This window comes from Papaver somniferum, chromosome 3, assembly GCF_003573695.1.
Source record: "Papaver somniferum cultivar HN1 chromosome 3, ASM357369v1, whole genome shotgun sequence".
Classification (NCBI taxonomy): Eukaryota; Viridiplantae; Streptophyta; class Magnoliopsida; order Ranunculales; family Papaveraceae; genus Papaver; species Papaver somniferum.
Genome location: NC_039360.1, coordinates 96,818,837 through 96,832,199, shown reverse-complemented (window position 1 = coordinate 96,832,199; position 13,363 = coordinate 96,818,837). Strand labels below are relative to the sequence as shown.

The following is a 13,363-nucleotide window of genomic DNA, read 5'->3' as shown; positions in this document are numbered from 1 at the left end:
GTTTCGGGCATCTTTCTGTAGTATGTCCTAGATGGAGCCGTAGACAATCGGCATATGCAGCAGATTTGCCTACTCTTGATGATGGACCTGAATTTCATATTCCTCAAGAGTTGGCAGGCGAGGTTGCATTAACTTCTGGAAAAATTCTTTCTGATACTGATTCTGATTCTGACGAAGAATTGTTCCATGATGATCCAGTAGCTAATAATTTTCTTAAAGAAAGACATCGGAAACTCTCGGAGGCTGAAAGCACCATTTACAGTGAGAAATTTAAATATGACAGACTTCGTAGTCGGAATAAAGACTTGCAAGACCAACTTGATTCTATTGGTGCAAGATATTATCTCAACGAAATATGAAAGCTTAAAAAAATTTGCCGAAGGTCGAGATCGGGAAGTTACTCTTCAAGCAAAGCTAGATAACTTGGAGAATATTGAGATGAACTTGTTATTTGATTCAGAACGAGAAGATCTCAAAGTTAAATGTGAATCATCCAAGAATGATCTAGTTACTGCACTTGAAAAGGTCAAAAGGTTGGAAGAAGAAAACTCGAGCTTAAAAGAGATTTTGTCTAGAAATAGCAGCTCAGATAAATTAACCTCGATATTGGGAGCATGTAGAATTCATCGTGATACACGAGGATTGGGCTATAAAGGAATAGACGCTCCTAGTGTTTGCAAAGCGGTAAAATTTGTCAAAGCTAAAGATTCTTCTCAATCAAAACCTTCCACGGTTGACAAAAGAAAAGTATCTCTACAAACTGCCGTTAAAGACAAGAGGAAATTCTGTCAAGCTCCAAAGCAACCACATACACGTTCAGGTAACACTAAACATAACTTTTTCCATTCTACTAAACATTGTTTTTATTGTGGAAAACCAGGTCACTTGCAAAGGAATTGCAGATATCTTAAACGAGATAAAACCAGATATGATTCTGTTAAGATGAAAAGATCTGATGTTCCAAACTGGAGAAAAACTGTGTCTCATAATACCAGTTTTTCAGTATTCCCCCAAAGAAGTTTCATAATTATATTGGGGAGAAAAATAAATACGTTGCTCCAAAATCTGCTCAGAAATGGGTACCAAAGAAGACTAATAAAGCAACGAGTACTATCAAGAAGGATCTCCCAGACAAGAGTTTGACAAAGGATAACATCTTTAAAAGGTATGGAACATTTATTGAAAGTTTCAAGAAAGTTTTTAAATTCCTAGAGTCCATGCATGATTTTGTTTCTAATACCTGTAGTGAGCAAGATTTTGCTCACCTTAACACAACCTGATTGTGTTGAAAGTGCATCCTCGCCAAGAATCCCTAATAAATGCGGTGAGGATTGCAAAAGAATTGAGGCGCAGATATTAAGTTGGGAAATTTCTGAATATGTGGAACAATTTATTGTTTCGAGCTGAGTTTAACTCGCTTATATATTCTTCGAAACATGTGTTGGTAAGCTTTCGCTTTGATCAAGTTTATCTTCACCTAGCGACGAAATTCATGAAATGTTTCAATCACTTTGAGAATTGCTCTGACGCGAAACGGTATGTGAATAATGGCTATATAACGTCCTTTGAGAATGTCTCAATGGTTGGAATGAGAGTTTAGATAACATAACCATGTATTCCTTAATCCGAAGTTTTCGAACTTTGTTGATTGAGAGAAACCGGAGGAATCGTCTTTGCCAAGTCCGCGAACTGTCGGAAGTTCTCTTACCGAGAATTTCTGCTGGGATTTCCAAAAACTCGTTTGCGTGTTTAGTCCGCGAACTCAGTCCGTGAACCTAGTTCGCGAACTGGAGAAAGTCTCTTTGCCGAGATTTTCTGCTAAGTTTGGAAAACTCTACCGGTTATCTTAAGTCCGCGAACTTGTTTGTGTACTTGAGTGGGTTATGATCTAAAGATATGCTCTGAACATGAAACTTAAATTACTAGGGAATGCAGTATGCAAACCGTGGCTATAAAAGTTCATGAGCCGATTCAATCGAATCGAATCATCTTTGTTTTAATTGTGTCTTGTGTAGTTACATAAGATCTCATAGCAATTGAACAACTCTATAACTAGTTTATTTGAAGTAATTTGAACTAGTTATGGTGAAGAAGAATATGGTTAGATACCACATGTATGAGTCTTAATTACCTAACTTGATTTGTGATTAAAATTCTTAAATATAACATGTTAGAAGCAATTATCAAAGCCATGGATGTTGGTTTTTATTGTCAAAGAATCTTTTTCATACTATTATGGTAATCATTCTTGGTGTAAATCCTTGTGGAAAAGTTTATTCTTCCTTATAAGCATATCAATTCTTGTTTTTACAAGTTTGTATCTTAGAAAAGATGATCACAATACTTGATCTTCATGATCACATATTGTGTATTGTTACCATGAGATAGTTATAAACTTTTTAGTAATATGATCTCATGAGAGACTTTCAATGATTGGTTCTTAAATCATATCTCCTTATAGGATTTCTAAGATCCATTATAAATACTTCTTTTCTTTCGAAATTAAGGTCGCTCTTGTTGTTCTCGCGGGAATGACATCAAATGGGGGAGAGTTCTTTTGAACTTGTGCTTAATGGTAATATCTTGCGGGGTGTGCGACTGTGGAATTTTATAGGGGTTATCTTGTATCTTAAAACTCCTTGATAAATGCTCTTAGCTTCGGCTATAAGATTGCATCTAAATTAAGTTTTTATGTATTTTTCTTCTAAGTCTATGAAATGTCTCTTGTGGAAATTTCATTACGATCCCGTTCGTTTACCTTTGCCAATTTTATTGACAAAAAGGGGGAGAAATAACGTAGTTCACACTACAAATACATATGGTTTTCGGATCATTGTGTAAGGGGGAGTGGTTTCCATGATCGAGATGGAGTATTGACTAAGGGGGAGTGATACATATCACCGTAGTATTATTGTCAAAGTTGTGATACAATGAAACTTTGATGATGTGTAATAATACTATGATGGATCTTCAACAAGTACAAGATGAAACATGAAGAGTTGAAGAACCAAGGAAATCAAGATTGTCGTTTTTACTTTTAACAAGTACAAGCCATATGTAAAATGGTCTTGTCACTAAAATTGACAAAGGAGGAGATTGTTAGAGCACTGGTCGGTTGAACCCACTAGCGTTGGTATGTCAAGTTAGTTATCAATTTTAGTTGCCAAAATGCATTCTTGATTTAGCATACAAAAGATAGTTTCAGACTAGATTAGGTCTAAGAAGTTGAATCGAAGCTATCCTTAAAGGATGAAGATTGTAGATTGAAGACTACAAGAAGACATCAACAAGTACTTCATCAAAGGTATGTGATTGATATCATTTGGATTCTTGTTCAATTCTACCTTTCTAATCTATCAAGATATATGCTCACCATATGGAACAATTCCGATGACGGTAAATGTATATTTATGTATATATACTTGAGGTTATTTGATTCATGACCTTGGAGACAATAACCTTTATCCCTATAAAGGATCTGATGTTATAGTTAATGAGCTTGCGAATCCAATGAGCCAAGAATCACTCAATTCTGAGTTATAACGATAAAGTTATGAGTGATTTAAGTTCATTAGTAGGAAACATTCCACGGGCTTTGGAGTGGTCCGCGAACTTGGGCCCAATACGTGACTAAAAGGGATTTTTGGTCAAGTTGGTGATGTTTCCTTTATTCCTTATATAGGCAAGTTAGCTATTGCTCCAAACACTTTTGATTACCATATTAAAGTGGTTGTGATTCCTGCCTAAGTTAAATTGTGATTTATTCACATAAATATAATTTTTGCTAAATAAGTTTGTTAGAGCATTGCTCGGTTGAACCCACCAAGCGTTGGTATGTCAAGTTTGGTTGTCATATTTTAGTGAACCAAAACTCATGTTAAAAGTCACTTGATTATGTACTATAATTATACTTCATATAGGTTAGCTTGAAAGCTTTAGGATATGAGACATTACAAGTATTGCGAAGTCTTGAAGATGTGAAGAAGCGAGGAGCTACAACAACAATCATCCTTCCACTTGAGGTTACTGATATTTAACTTGAACTGTTTCATTCCATATCGTATCTTTCAAGTCGTGCTTATTGAAAACATAACTGCGAAGCATGTTTGAACTCTAGATAGACATAGTATTAAGGAATACAATACGAGGTTTATTGCTTAACCATTAAACTTTGTAGATAAGACATCGCCATAGTCATTTGAATGCTATTGTGATTATGTATGGGTATAAGGTGAGGATTTCATCATAGGGAACAATGTTTACATATGTTCTAAGGAAGTAAGTTTATAAACTTGCTTTGTGAACCGAAAAGGAAATTTCCAGGAGTTATTGGTTTTGTTATTCATTGCTTATCTTATGAACAACCAATATGTGTGATAAAGTAGAACCGCTCACAACTTGTTTTGTTCTTGGTAGAACTGTTCACAAAGTCCTGACTTTTGTTTTGGTAGAACTTTTATTAGTAAAACCAATCTTAAGTAATCACCTTGGTATGATCGGATGAAACTGCCAAATGGAAAAGGGGAACCGATCCTTGTAAGGGGTGAAGGGAACCGATCCTAGTAAGGGGTGTAAGGGGAACCGATCCTTGTAAGGGGTGAAGGAAACGATCCTAGTAAGGGGTGCAGTGCAAGAGGGAACCGATCCTTGTATGGGGTGCAGCACATTTACAGTAGAAAGGGGAACCGATCCTGTGAAGAGGTGCAACACATATAAGTTAGATACCATATATATGTGGGGAACCGATCCTAGTACCTAGTCAACCATATCTTTGGTAAGCTAGTGTGGCTATGCGTAGTACTTAGAGCTGGCAAACGGGCGGGACGGGTCTGGCTTGTGACCAACCCGCGGGTTACGGGTTAATACAAGCCTGAGCTCGCGGGTTGAAATTCTTCACGGGTGGTCATTTATCCCACCCGTGCCCGTCCCGGGTAAAGCTCGCGGGTTCACGGGTGCTCACGGGTTACCTGGTTTTTGTTGAGTCAACTCGCCAGAAATCGATTTCTGGGCTATTTTCTTCCACATTCAGGGCATCTAAAGTTCCTTTCCTACAAGCTACAACCTAAGTATCTAACATTCATCCAATTCATTTGGTATATCAATTCAAAAACTCAAAATTGCAAAACTAAACAAATTAGTCTTCTTAAAGAAACACAGACACAGTCACACAGATACTATCATAGTATCATACATTCATACTAGACTTACTTTACTAGTCATTAGTAGTTTACTTTAGTACTTAAGTACTTTAGTTACAGTTACACAGTACTTCATCAGTTCATGATGATAATTGATAAATAATGAACATAAACTTCCGAGACCGAGACTGTAGATACCATTGTTTCTAATTTGTATCACCAAGTGCGACAATATCACAATATTAATAACCACTTCCTGCACAAAATATATATTGTGTGGTTAATCAAAAAAAGTGTTAACTATCAAAAAAACATCTCCAATCTCTTTTCTATGCAATATTTGGAGATACTGGTAAGTGATAAAACATTCTCATATTCCATGTTTATCTTTGAGTTGCTCCAACTATTCAATATGAATCTGTAATTTCAAGAAAAAATAAACCAAACAAAAAAAAAGATTCAAGTCAAAAACATGGAATTTGCATAATTACCTCGCTTTATATTGAAGAAGTACGCATACTAACTAGACGCATAAGAACTTACTTCCTCCACATCCTCCACTGCCCCATCCTCCACTGCGTCAGGTTCAAATCCTAATATATCTTCTTCAACGATCACATTGTCCTCATCCATATCTTCTTTTCCTATATGGATCATAATAAAACAACCAATGTTATAGATAAGATTTAGACACTCAACTAAATAAAATATTATTGATTTACTTACCAATTCCATATTCCCAATCACGAGTTGTTATTAACGCCTCAGCATTTTCAGGTAATAAGGAACTGCGAAATCGATCAATCACCCTTCCTCCAATGCTAAATGCAGACTCCGATGCGACGGTTGAAATAGGAATTGACAAAATATCCCCTGCCATTCTTGAAAGTACTGGATATTGTTGTTCATGGTTCTTCCAATAGTTAAGGATGTCTAGTGAATTTAGACAACCTCTGTACGTCTCGCCAAGATATTCATCTAACTCTGACAAGTCAGTTAATACATTACCACCACGTTCCTGTGTTGCAACATATTCCTGTTGACAAGACACTAGATATCAAGACACAGAATGACAGAATCCCAAACAATCCAACAACCAATTCTTGGGTACATTCCTCATTCTATCATAAGTAATTACAATGACAAATAAACGATATATGGCATGCTCAGAGTTTACATTGACATATTAAATCTGGGTTCAAAGTTATCATCTTGTATTAAAAAAAAAGAACATGTTTTGCAGACTTATACCAATCATGAAGAACTCAAATGAATCAAACTGAACATAAAAGTTGAAATTACCTGAAAAAAATCACTCCCTTCTTGGGCAGCAAAATTCCCACCATTTTGAACACTCAAATTTTGAGCTGCACAACTGTTGGAAGCTCTTGAACTTGACAAGGTGTAATACTCATTAAAAAGTGCTTTTATATTACTATGCACTTTATTAACTTGACATTCTAATTCTCTCTCATCAGGATACAACTTGGAGTAAGTAAATTTCACAAAATTCATTTTCGATCTAGGATCTAACACAACTGCCATAGCCAATATAGGACTCAACTCCTTCCAGTAACTATCAAATTTTGCTTGCATCTCTTTTACCATGTTCCTAATGAATTCAATATTACTTCTGCTCTCTTTCTTTAGTAACACCTGAACTTGACAAATTCTTTCAAAATACAGATTGGAAGTAGGATACTTACTACCAGAAAAAACCTTTGTGAGTTCATGAAACACCTTGAGAAACTTTGTGACTACTTCAATTCGTTCCCATTCTTCATTAGTTGGACAGTCTTCATAGTCTGAATCCACCAACTTCAAATGAGAGAAAACTGGCTTATACAAGATACAACTGTCTAACATAAGATAAGTTGAATTCCACCTGCATAAAACAAACATTCAGTGAGTATCTAAAAAAACATTAATACAAATTATACAATTCTCCAACTTTGTAATTTATAACAGAATAGAAGTGGAATCCCACCTTGTCTTTACGTCTTGCCGAATACCCTTTTTCAGACCAGACATTCCTAAAGTTTCAACAATGTCCAAGAACTTTTGTTTTCTTACTTGGGACTTTTTAAGGGACTTCACTGACGCTCGAATCTTAAGCACGGCTGGATCAATCTTCGTAAGTCCTTCTTTTACAATAAGAGCTAAGATATGAGCACAACAACGCACATGAAAGTATTTTCCATCGTTCAACAAGATCTTCTTTGCAACAAGTCTACTCTTCATAATTCCAGCACAAGCTCCATTATTTGCAGCATTATCCAAGGTGATGTTGGATACCTTTTCTTCAATTCCCCAATCTTCTATCATTGCAAATAACTTAGAAGAAAGGTGTTCACCTGTTTGAGGTAGTAGAAAGGGGAATAAGTTAACATGAAATTATATTTAAGATAATAAAGAAATAAAATTAAGTGCTTTACCTGTATGAGGTGGTGGAAGGGGAGAGAAATTCAGAAGCTTCTTTTGAAATACCCAATCTTTATCAAGATAGTGCGCAGTTAAGCTTATATATCCAGTAGTTGTTACAGAAGCCCACATGTCTGATGTTAGACATATCCTACCTGTAAGGGTAAGTCATACACATTAGCTAGCACATCATATTAATCAATTACTCATACATAAAAGTATAAATAAATCATTTGAAATTTTGAATCATACCTGGAGCAAGTTTCAATCTGTTGCGAATAACTTCTTTTTGTGCTTTATGTTTCTTTACCACATCGGCTTTCCCAGTATTCCTTGATATTGGTTTAAAGTCATCATTTAAATAAGCACATATATCCCTAAACTCTTTCCACTCCACCAAAGCAAATGGAACATTTCTTGCAATGAGTAAAGCTGAGAACAAATCCCGTAATTTCATTTGATCAACCTTGCGTACACGGGTAGACAGCTGGCTATTTTGTGAAGCTAATATCATCTGCCCTACGTCCATAGACTGACGTTTAATGCACTTATGCCTTTTCATGGCTGAAGTTCCACCTCTTTGGCTTTCATATTTATATCCTACATTACAAGCCTTGCACACCCCCTTCGTTGTACCATCCTTATACTTAACGAGTTTAAAAAATTCCCAAACTTCGGATCTAAGTCTATTTTTCTTTCCACGTGCAACTTGTGCAGGTGCACAACCAACAGTTGGATCCTCATTCACAGAATCTAGCATCTCAACATCATCATCATCATCTTGACCGTCACCACTCATAACATCGTTGTAATGGTCTGGTTCTGGTAACTCTTGTTCTTGTACACTTGACATCCTGAAATGGATGGAGCCACAAAGAACAAGTCAAAGAGTCATTCAGAGAATCAGAAACGTGAAAAACTGGCAATGTAAAGAAAAGAAAAGAAAAAATCAACTGTCTATTGAAACCTAACCATATTTCAGAAATTCTAAATCTGTTGTAAGTATTTATACAATTCTTCTTCTAAGCATAATGCTCTGATGGTGGTGGTGCTATTTATGTTGCTGGCTGTGTTGGTGACTAAAAAGTATAGACTACCAATCTATTGAGAATTTGTCACTTGTATTAGTTGTTTGTGTAAAAGCTATCTTCATCAGGTGTATCATTGATTTCTAAGAGAAAGAGACATCACAGAAAAAATTGACCTACCAGTATCGTACCTAATAGTTCATCATATATAAACCTAATGTCAATGAAATTCAGACCTCAAATTCCACTACTGATATAGTCGAATATTCCAACCAAATCATACAGCTAAACAGAACATTGAAGAATAACTTGAACTGAAAAAGATGCAGTAACTGATAGCAATAACAACACATGGAGGCAAAAGGACTCACTCTCTCCCCAGTAGATTTAATCAAAGATGGTGCTTGATGTCCCCCTGAGTTCCATGGAAAGGTTACAGATGAGATTTTGTTCATCACTAAACAGTAATTAAGTTACAGGACAGAGAGACAAGAGTATTCAGATAAATTGTGGGGGACAAATCGATAAACACAACCAAAATTACCAATTAAAGAATCTAAATATCCTATGTGCAAACTACAGCAGAGATTACCAACAATAAAATTAGAATTGGGGAAAAAAGGCTAGTATTTCATCTGCTGGTATGAGTATTCTCGGTAGACTGGATGAATAAAAAAAGTAAAGGGGTTAGATTTAAGAAATTAACAATTGATTACCAAAACCCATGTTTTATTTTGATGATATTTACGAGAAAAGAAAAGAAAACTTACTTTTGATTGTAACTGTAAGAAGATGAAATCCGAAATTCAAACACGAGATCTGAAGTTAACCTTTACAGTGAACCTTTAAATACATGAGATCGATCTTCTTCTGCTGTTACACGAAAATTTCAGAGACAAAAAATGATATCTGGAAATAGTGAAGAGAAAAATCTTGGGTAAAACTTTGAAGTATGTTGTTGTTACCTGCTAGCCTTTAAACTTTGATCTTTAGATTTCAATTTGTTGTTCTGTGACTGTGATTCGTACCTGCCATCAAATTCAGAAGACTCAGCAGGGAAGAAGAAAAGAAGAGGATTAGAGGAAGAATGAAGGCCGCAGCAGCTTAGGCTTAGGGAGTTAGGGTTTCCTTCTTCGTTTTTAACTTTTTATATGAGGGAAACAAGATATTGTGACACGTACGTAACAGGCTTACATTACTGTGACACGTAGCGGTGGGGAATGAGCCGGGTTAACCCGCGGGTTTCACGGTACGGGCCGGGTTAACCCGTTTCTTCACAAGCCACTAAATATACAACCCGCGCCCGTCTTGTTTAGTTACGATCCGGGACGGGTGCGGGTTTTCACGGGACGGGACGGGCCAACCCGCGGGTTTTGGCTCGGATTGCCAGCTCTAGTAGTACTCACATGAAGGTAGAACCGAAACTTGTTTTGGTAGAACCGCAAACCCATGATTCCAATTGAATGTTTGGTTTGATCAATCACATAGTTCTTGAAAGTCAGATGAACCAATTCTAAACTTGTTTGGAAGTGTGGAAAATCGGTTTCAAGATTGTAAGTGTGAAAGAGAACTTACAAAGTAAAGATGTCGACAAACATTGAACACGTGTTGAATGTTTATTTCTATAATTGTTCAAAGATATTCCTTAAGGATAAATGGAAGAGAATCCCAGAATCGAAACATATAAGTTAAGAATCTTTTAATTAAGGTTATTAATTTATCTTGGATGGAAACTTTGAGAATTAGTAATGTGCATTTGCTAATTAGATTTTCCAAGAGATTTCGATTATATTTTTGGATAGAGCATTTCCAGGAATTATGAAAACCGAATCTGTGCATTTATGAATATCTTGAGAATATTTTCGGTTTTGGAAATTCCTTGGTGTCCAAACTTCCTTGTCTATAAATACACGAAGTTTGCCCTTCTAGCAAACTAATCCTTCGTAACAATTTGACTTCCTCTATTGTCATTGTTACTCGTGTAGCCGCCTATCGGAGAGGAGAGTAATCTAATTAGGTGAAATATCTTACGGCCGCTCATTTTGAAGTCTTCTTTGGGATTGAGAAGCTCTAGCGCGACCCGTTGGTGGAAACTAGATAATTGCGGTTTATCTTTGTTTTCGATCGATTTGATTGACTAACGGAGGTTGAAATCTGATTGCACCTAGTTTGTTTATTCTTGAGAATCTTCTCTTTTGATATAAGATTCACTCAAACTAGTTCAGAGTTTCGACAGGGATCTTTAGACTGTTGTTAGATCTAAAGACGATCTTGTGATAATCCATTGTTAACAAACTTCGTTTTGTACGTGATTGATCACAAGAGATTCAAGTGATTTTGTGCAGGTTTTTATTGAAGATTAAAGAAAATTTGAAGACAAAGAAGGTATTGAAGATATGACTTGGGTTTTATAATCTTTGGTGTGCACAATACTTGTTTGGGAAAAGAGGATCCAATTAATAATAAGTTTATCCTTGTGGTAGATTAGATTGATTGATTGAAGTAGATCGCATCAACAAGGTTCCTTTGGGATTAAAGGTGTTGTTTGGCTTAATCTTAATTGATTACCTTCGGGTAATTAAAACATAAGATAGATTTAGACCTGACAAAGGAGTTTATGTTGAGATAAACGAAAGAGCCTTTGTTTGACTCATATCACTTGGTTGAAGAGAGTTGATACCAAACAGATTTCTTTTTCCTTTACTGTTTGGAATACGAACCAAAGGGATTGTTCCAAGTACGTGACTTATTCACAACTCGGAGGCGTGGGAATACAGACGGAACTGGGTATACTATAGAGTTAGGTGCTTGGTCTCAACTATATGAAGTAAGTGTATTTTGTGTAGCGGATTAATCCTGAGAGTATTCAATTCTGGACAAGGTCCCAGGGTTTTTCTGCATTTGTGGTTTCCTCGTTAACAAAATCTTGTTGTGTCATTTACTTTTATTTTCCGCATTATAATTGTTTTATTATAATTAAAGTAATCACACAAACGTTAATCTCTTATTACTTGATAAGTGAATCCTATTGTGTTTGGTTAAGTTCGAACATTTTTATCAAGTAACACACTTTGTCGCTGTATTGTCTCGATCTCGTATCCATAGACGATCACACAGAGTGTGAACCGATTTGTTGTATTGTCTCGATTCCATATCCATAGACAATCACTTTCGGGGAAAGGACTTATAGGTCGGAAAAGTTTTAGCTTTGAGGTATATTTGGGTACCCTCGCCTTTTCAATTGGTATCAGAGCAGGCAAACACGAAAAGATCTAACAATCTGTGTTTGGTGCGATCCAACCTATAATAATGAACTCGAGTTCTCACAAATCGACTTCAATTAACGTGTCGCCAATATTTGAGAGAACAAACTATCTATGGTGGAAATCTGCTATGAGATCTTTTATTCAATCACGAGACTTTAATACTTGGCTATTAGTCGTCGATGGTTATACTCTTCCAAAGAGAGAAAACTCAGAAACCGAACTTAAACGTTTAGCAGAGTTTTCGAGCGAAGAAAAGACATTGGCAAAGCAGAATTCAGATGGTTTTAATGCTATTATTCATGCTGTAAGCCGTGAATTACAACATCATGTGTCTACATGTCAAACTTCGAAAGAAGCTTGGGATAATCTGCAGATCGTATTCGAAGGTAATACTTCTGAGAAAGAAGCTAGACTTCAGACACTCACCTCCGAGTGGGAAAACCTTCGAATGGATGACAACGACACGTTTGAAGAGTTTTACATTAAACTCTCTGAGATAATTAATGTTTCTTTCTCGTTAGGAAAGACTATTTCTGAAAAGGATATAGTATGCAAGATTCTCAGATCATTGCCATCTAGATACGATTCTAAAAAGCATGCAATCATATAATCAAATGATCTTTAAACTCTCTCACGAAGTACACTCGTTGGTAAGTTAAAGATCTTTGATCACGAATCACAATCTATTCAGAATAAAGGAATCGCTTTCAAAGCAAAAATTCCAAATACTCCAATAGAAAGGAATAGACAGCTGGATGATTCGAATGTGAGATTGCAGGAAATTCTGATGATGAGATTGAACAATCTTTGTCATTAATTACTAGACAGTTTCGAGATCTCTTAAAGAAAAGAAATAAGAGATTCGTTAAGGATACTTATCGATCTTCTCGACCACATGATCGAGTTCCTGTCAAGAAGGATCGGAAAGAAGGTGATGAATATCAGCCGCAGTGCTTCAAGTGTAAAGGGTTTGTTCATATTGCTAAAGACTGTCCCAATCTTAAGAAATACACTGGAAGCAAGGCATTGGCTGTAACTCTAGATGAGTCCTCTGAGGCTTATGATTCTGAAAGAGAAGAAACAACTAATATTGCATTGATTGTCAGTATTGTTCCTTCAACCATTAGTGATTTACCCATCTCAAAAATGGACATGTCTTCCGATGTTACTAAATCATCTAATGGTAAAAGGAAAAAGAAGACAAGATGCAAAAACTGTCTTAAACATAGAATTGCTAAAAGTTGTTTTTGCAATTCCGATCTTTCTCAAGATATTTTGTTACTTCGTGGTAACAAAGGAAGATCTTTTCATACTTTGCTAGATCAAGAACACTCTGGTGGTTCGAAATTACATAATGAGAGAAAATCTCATACTAATGCCACTCGATTGGTGTTAGAACTCTTTCCTCATCTTGTGCGCCGTATTTGAATGAGGAAGAAGAAATATCAAGGCACTTATTCGTATTTATAGGAATATTATATTTTCGGTAGTATGAAAATATAAAAAACCT

General features: G+C 36.0%; 1 long non-coding RNA gene across 1 annotated transcript; it reads right to left on the bottom strand.

The window, feature by feature from the left end:
• Positions 1-9,174: 9,174 nt before the first annotated feature.
• On the bottom strand, positions 9,175-9,639 carry LOC113361502. Its single transcript, XR_003365151.1, has 3 exons — positions 9,553-9,639; positions 9,358-9,460; positions 9,175-9,248 (listed from the first exon to the last, which is right to left on the bottom strand). It is a non-coding gene; the product is annotated as an uncharacterized LOC113361502 (long non-coding RNA).
• Positions 9,640-13,363: the final 3,724 nt, after the last annotated feature.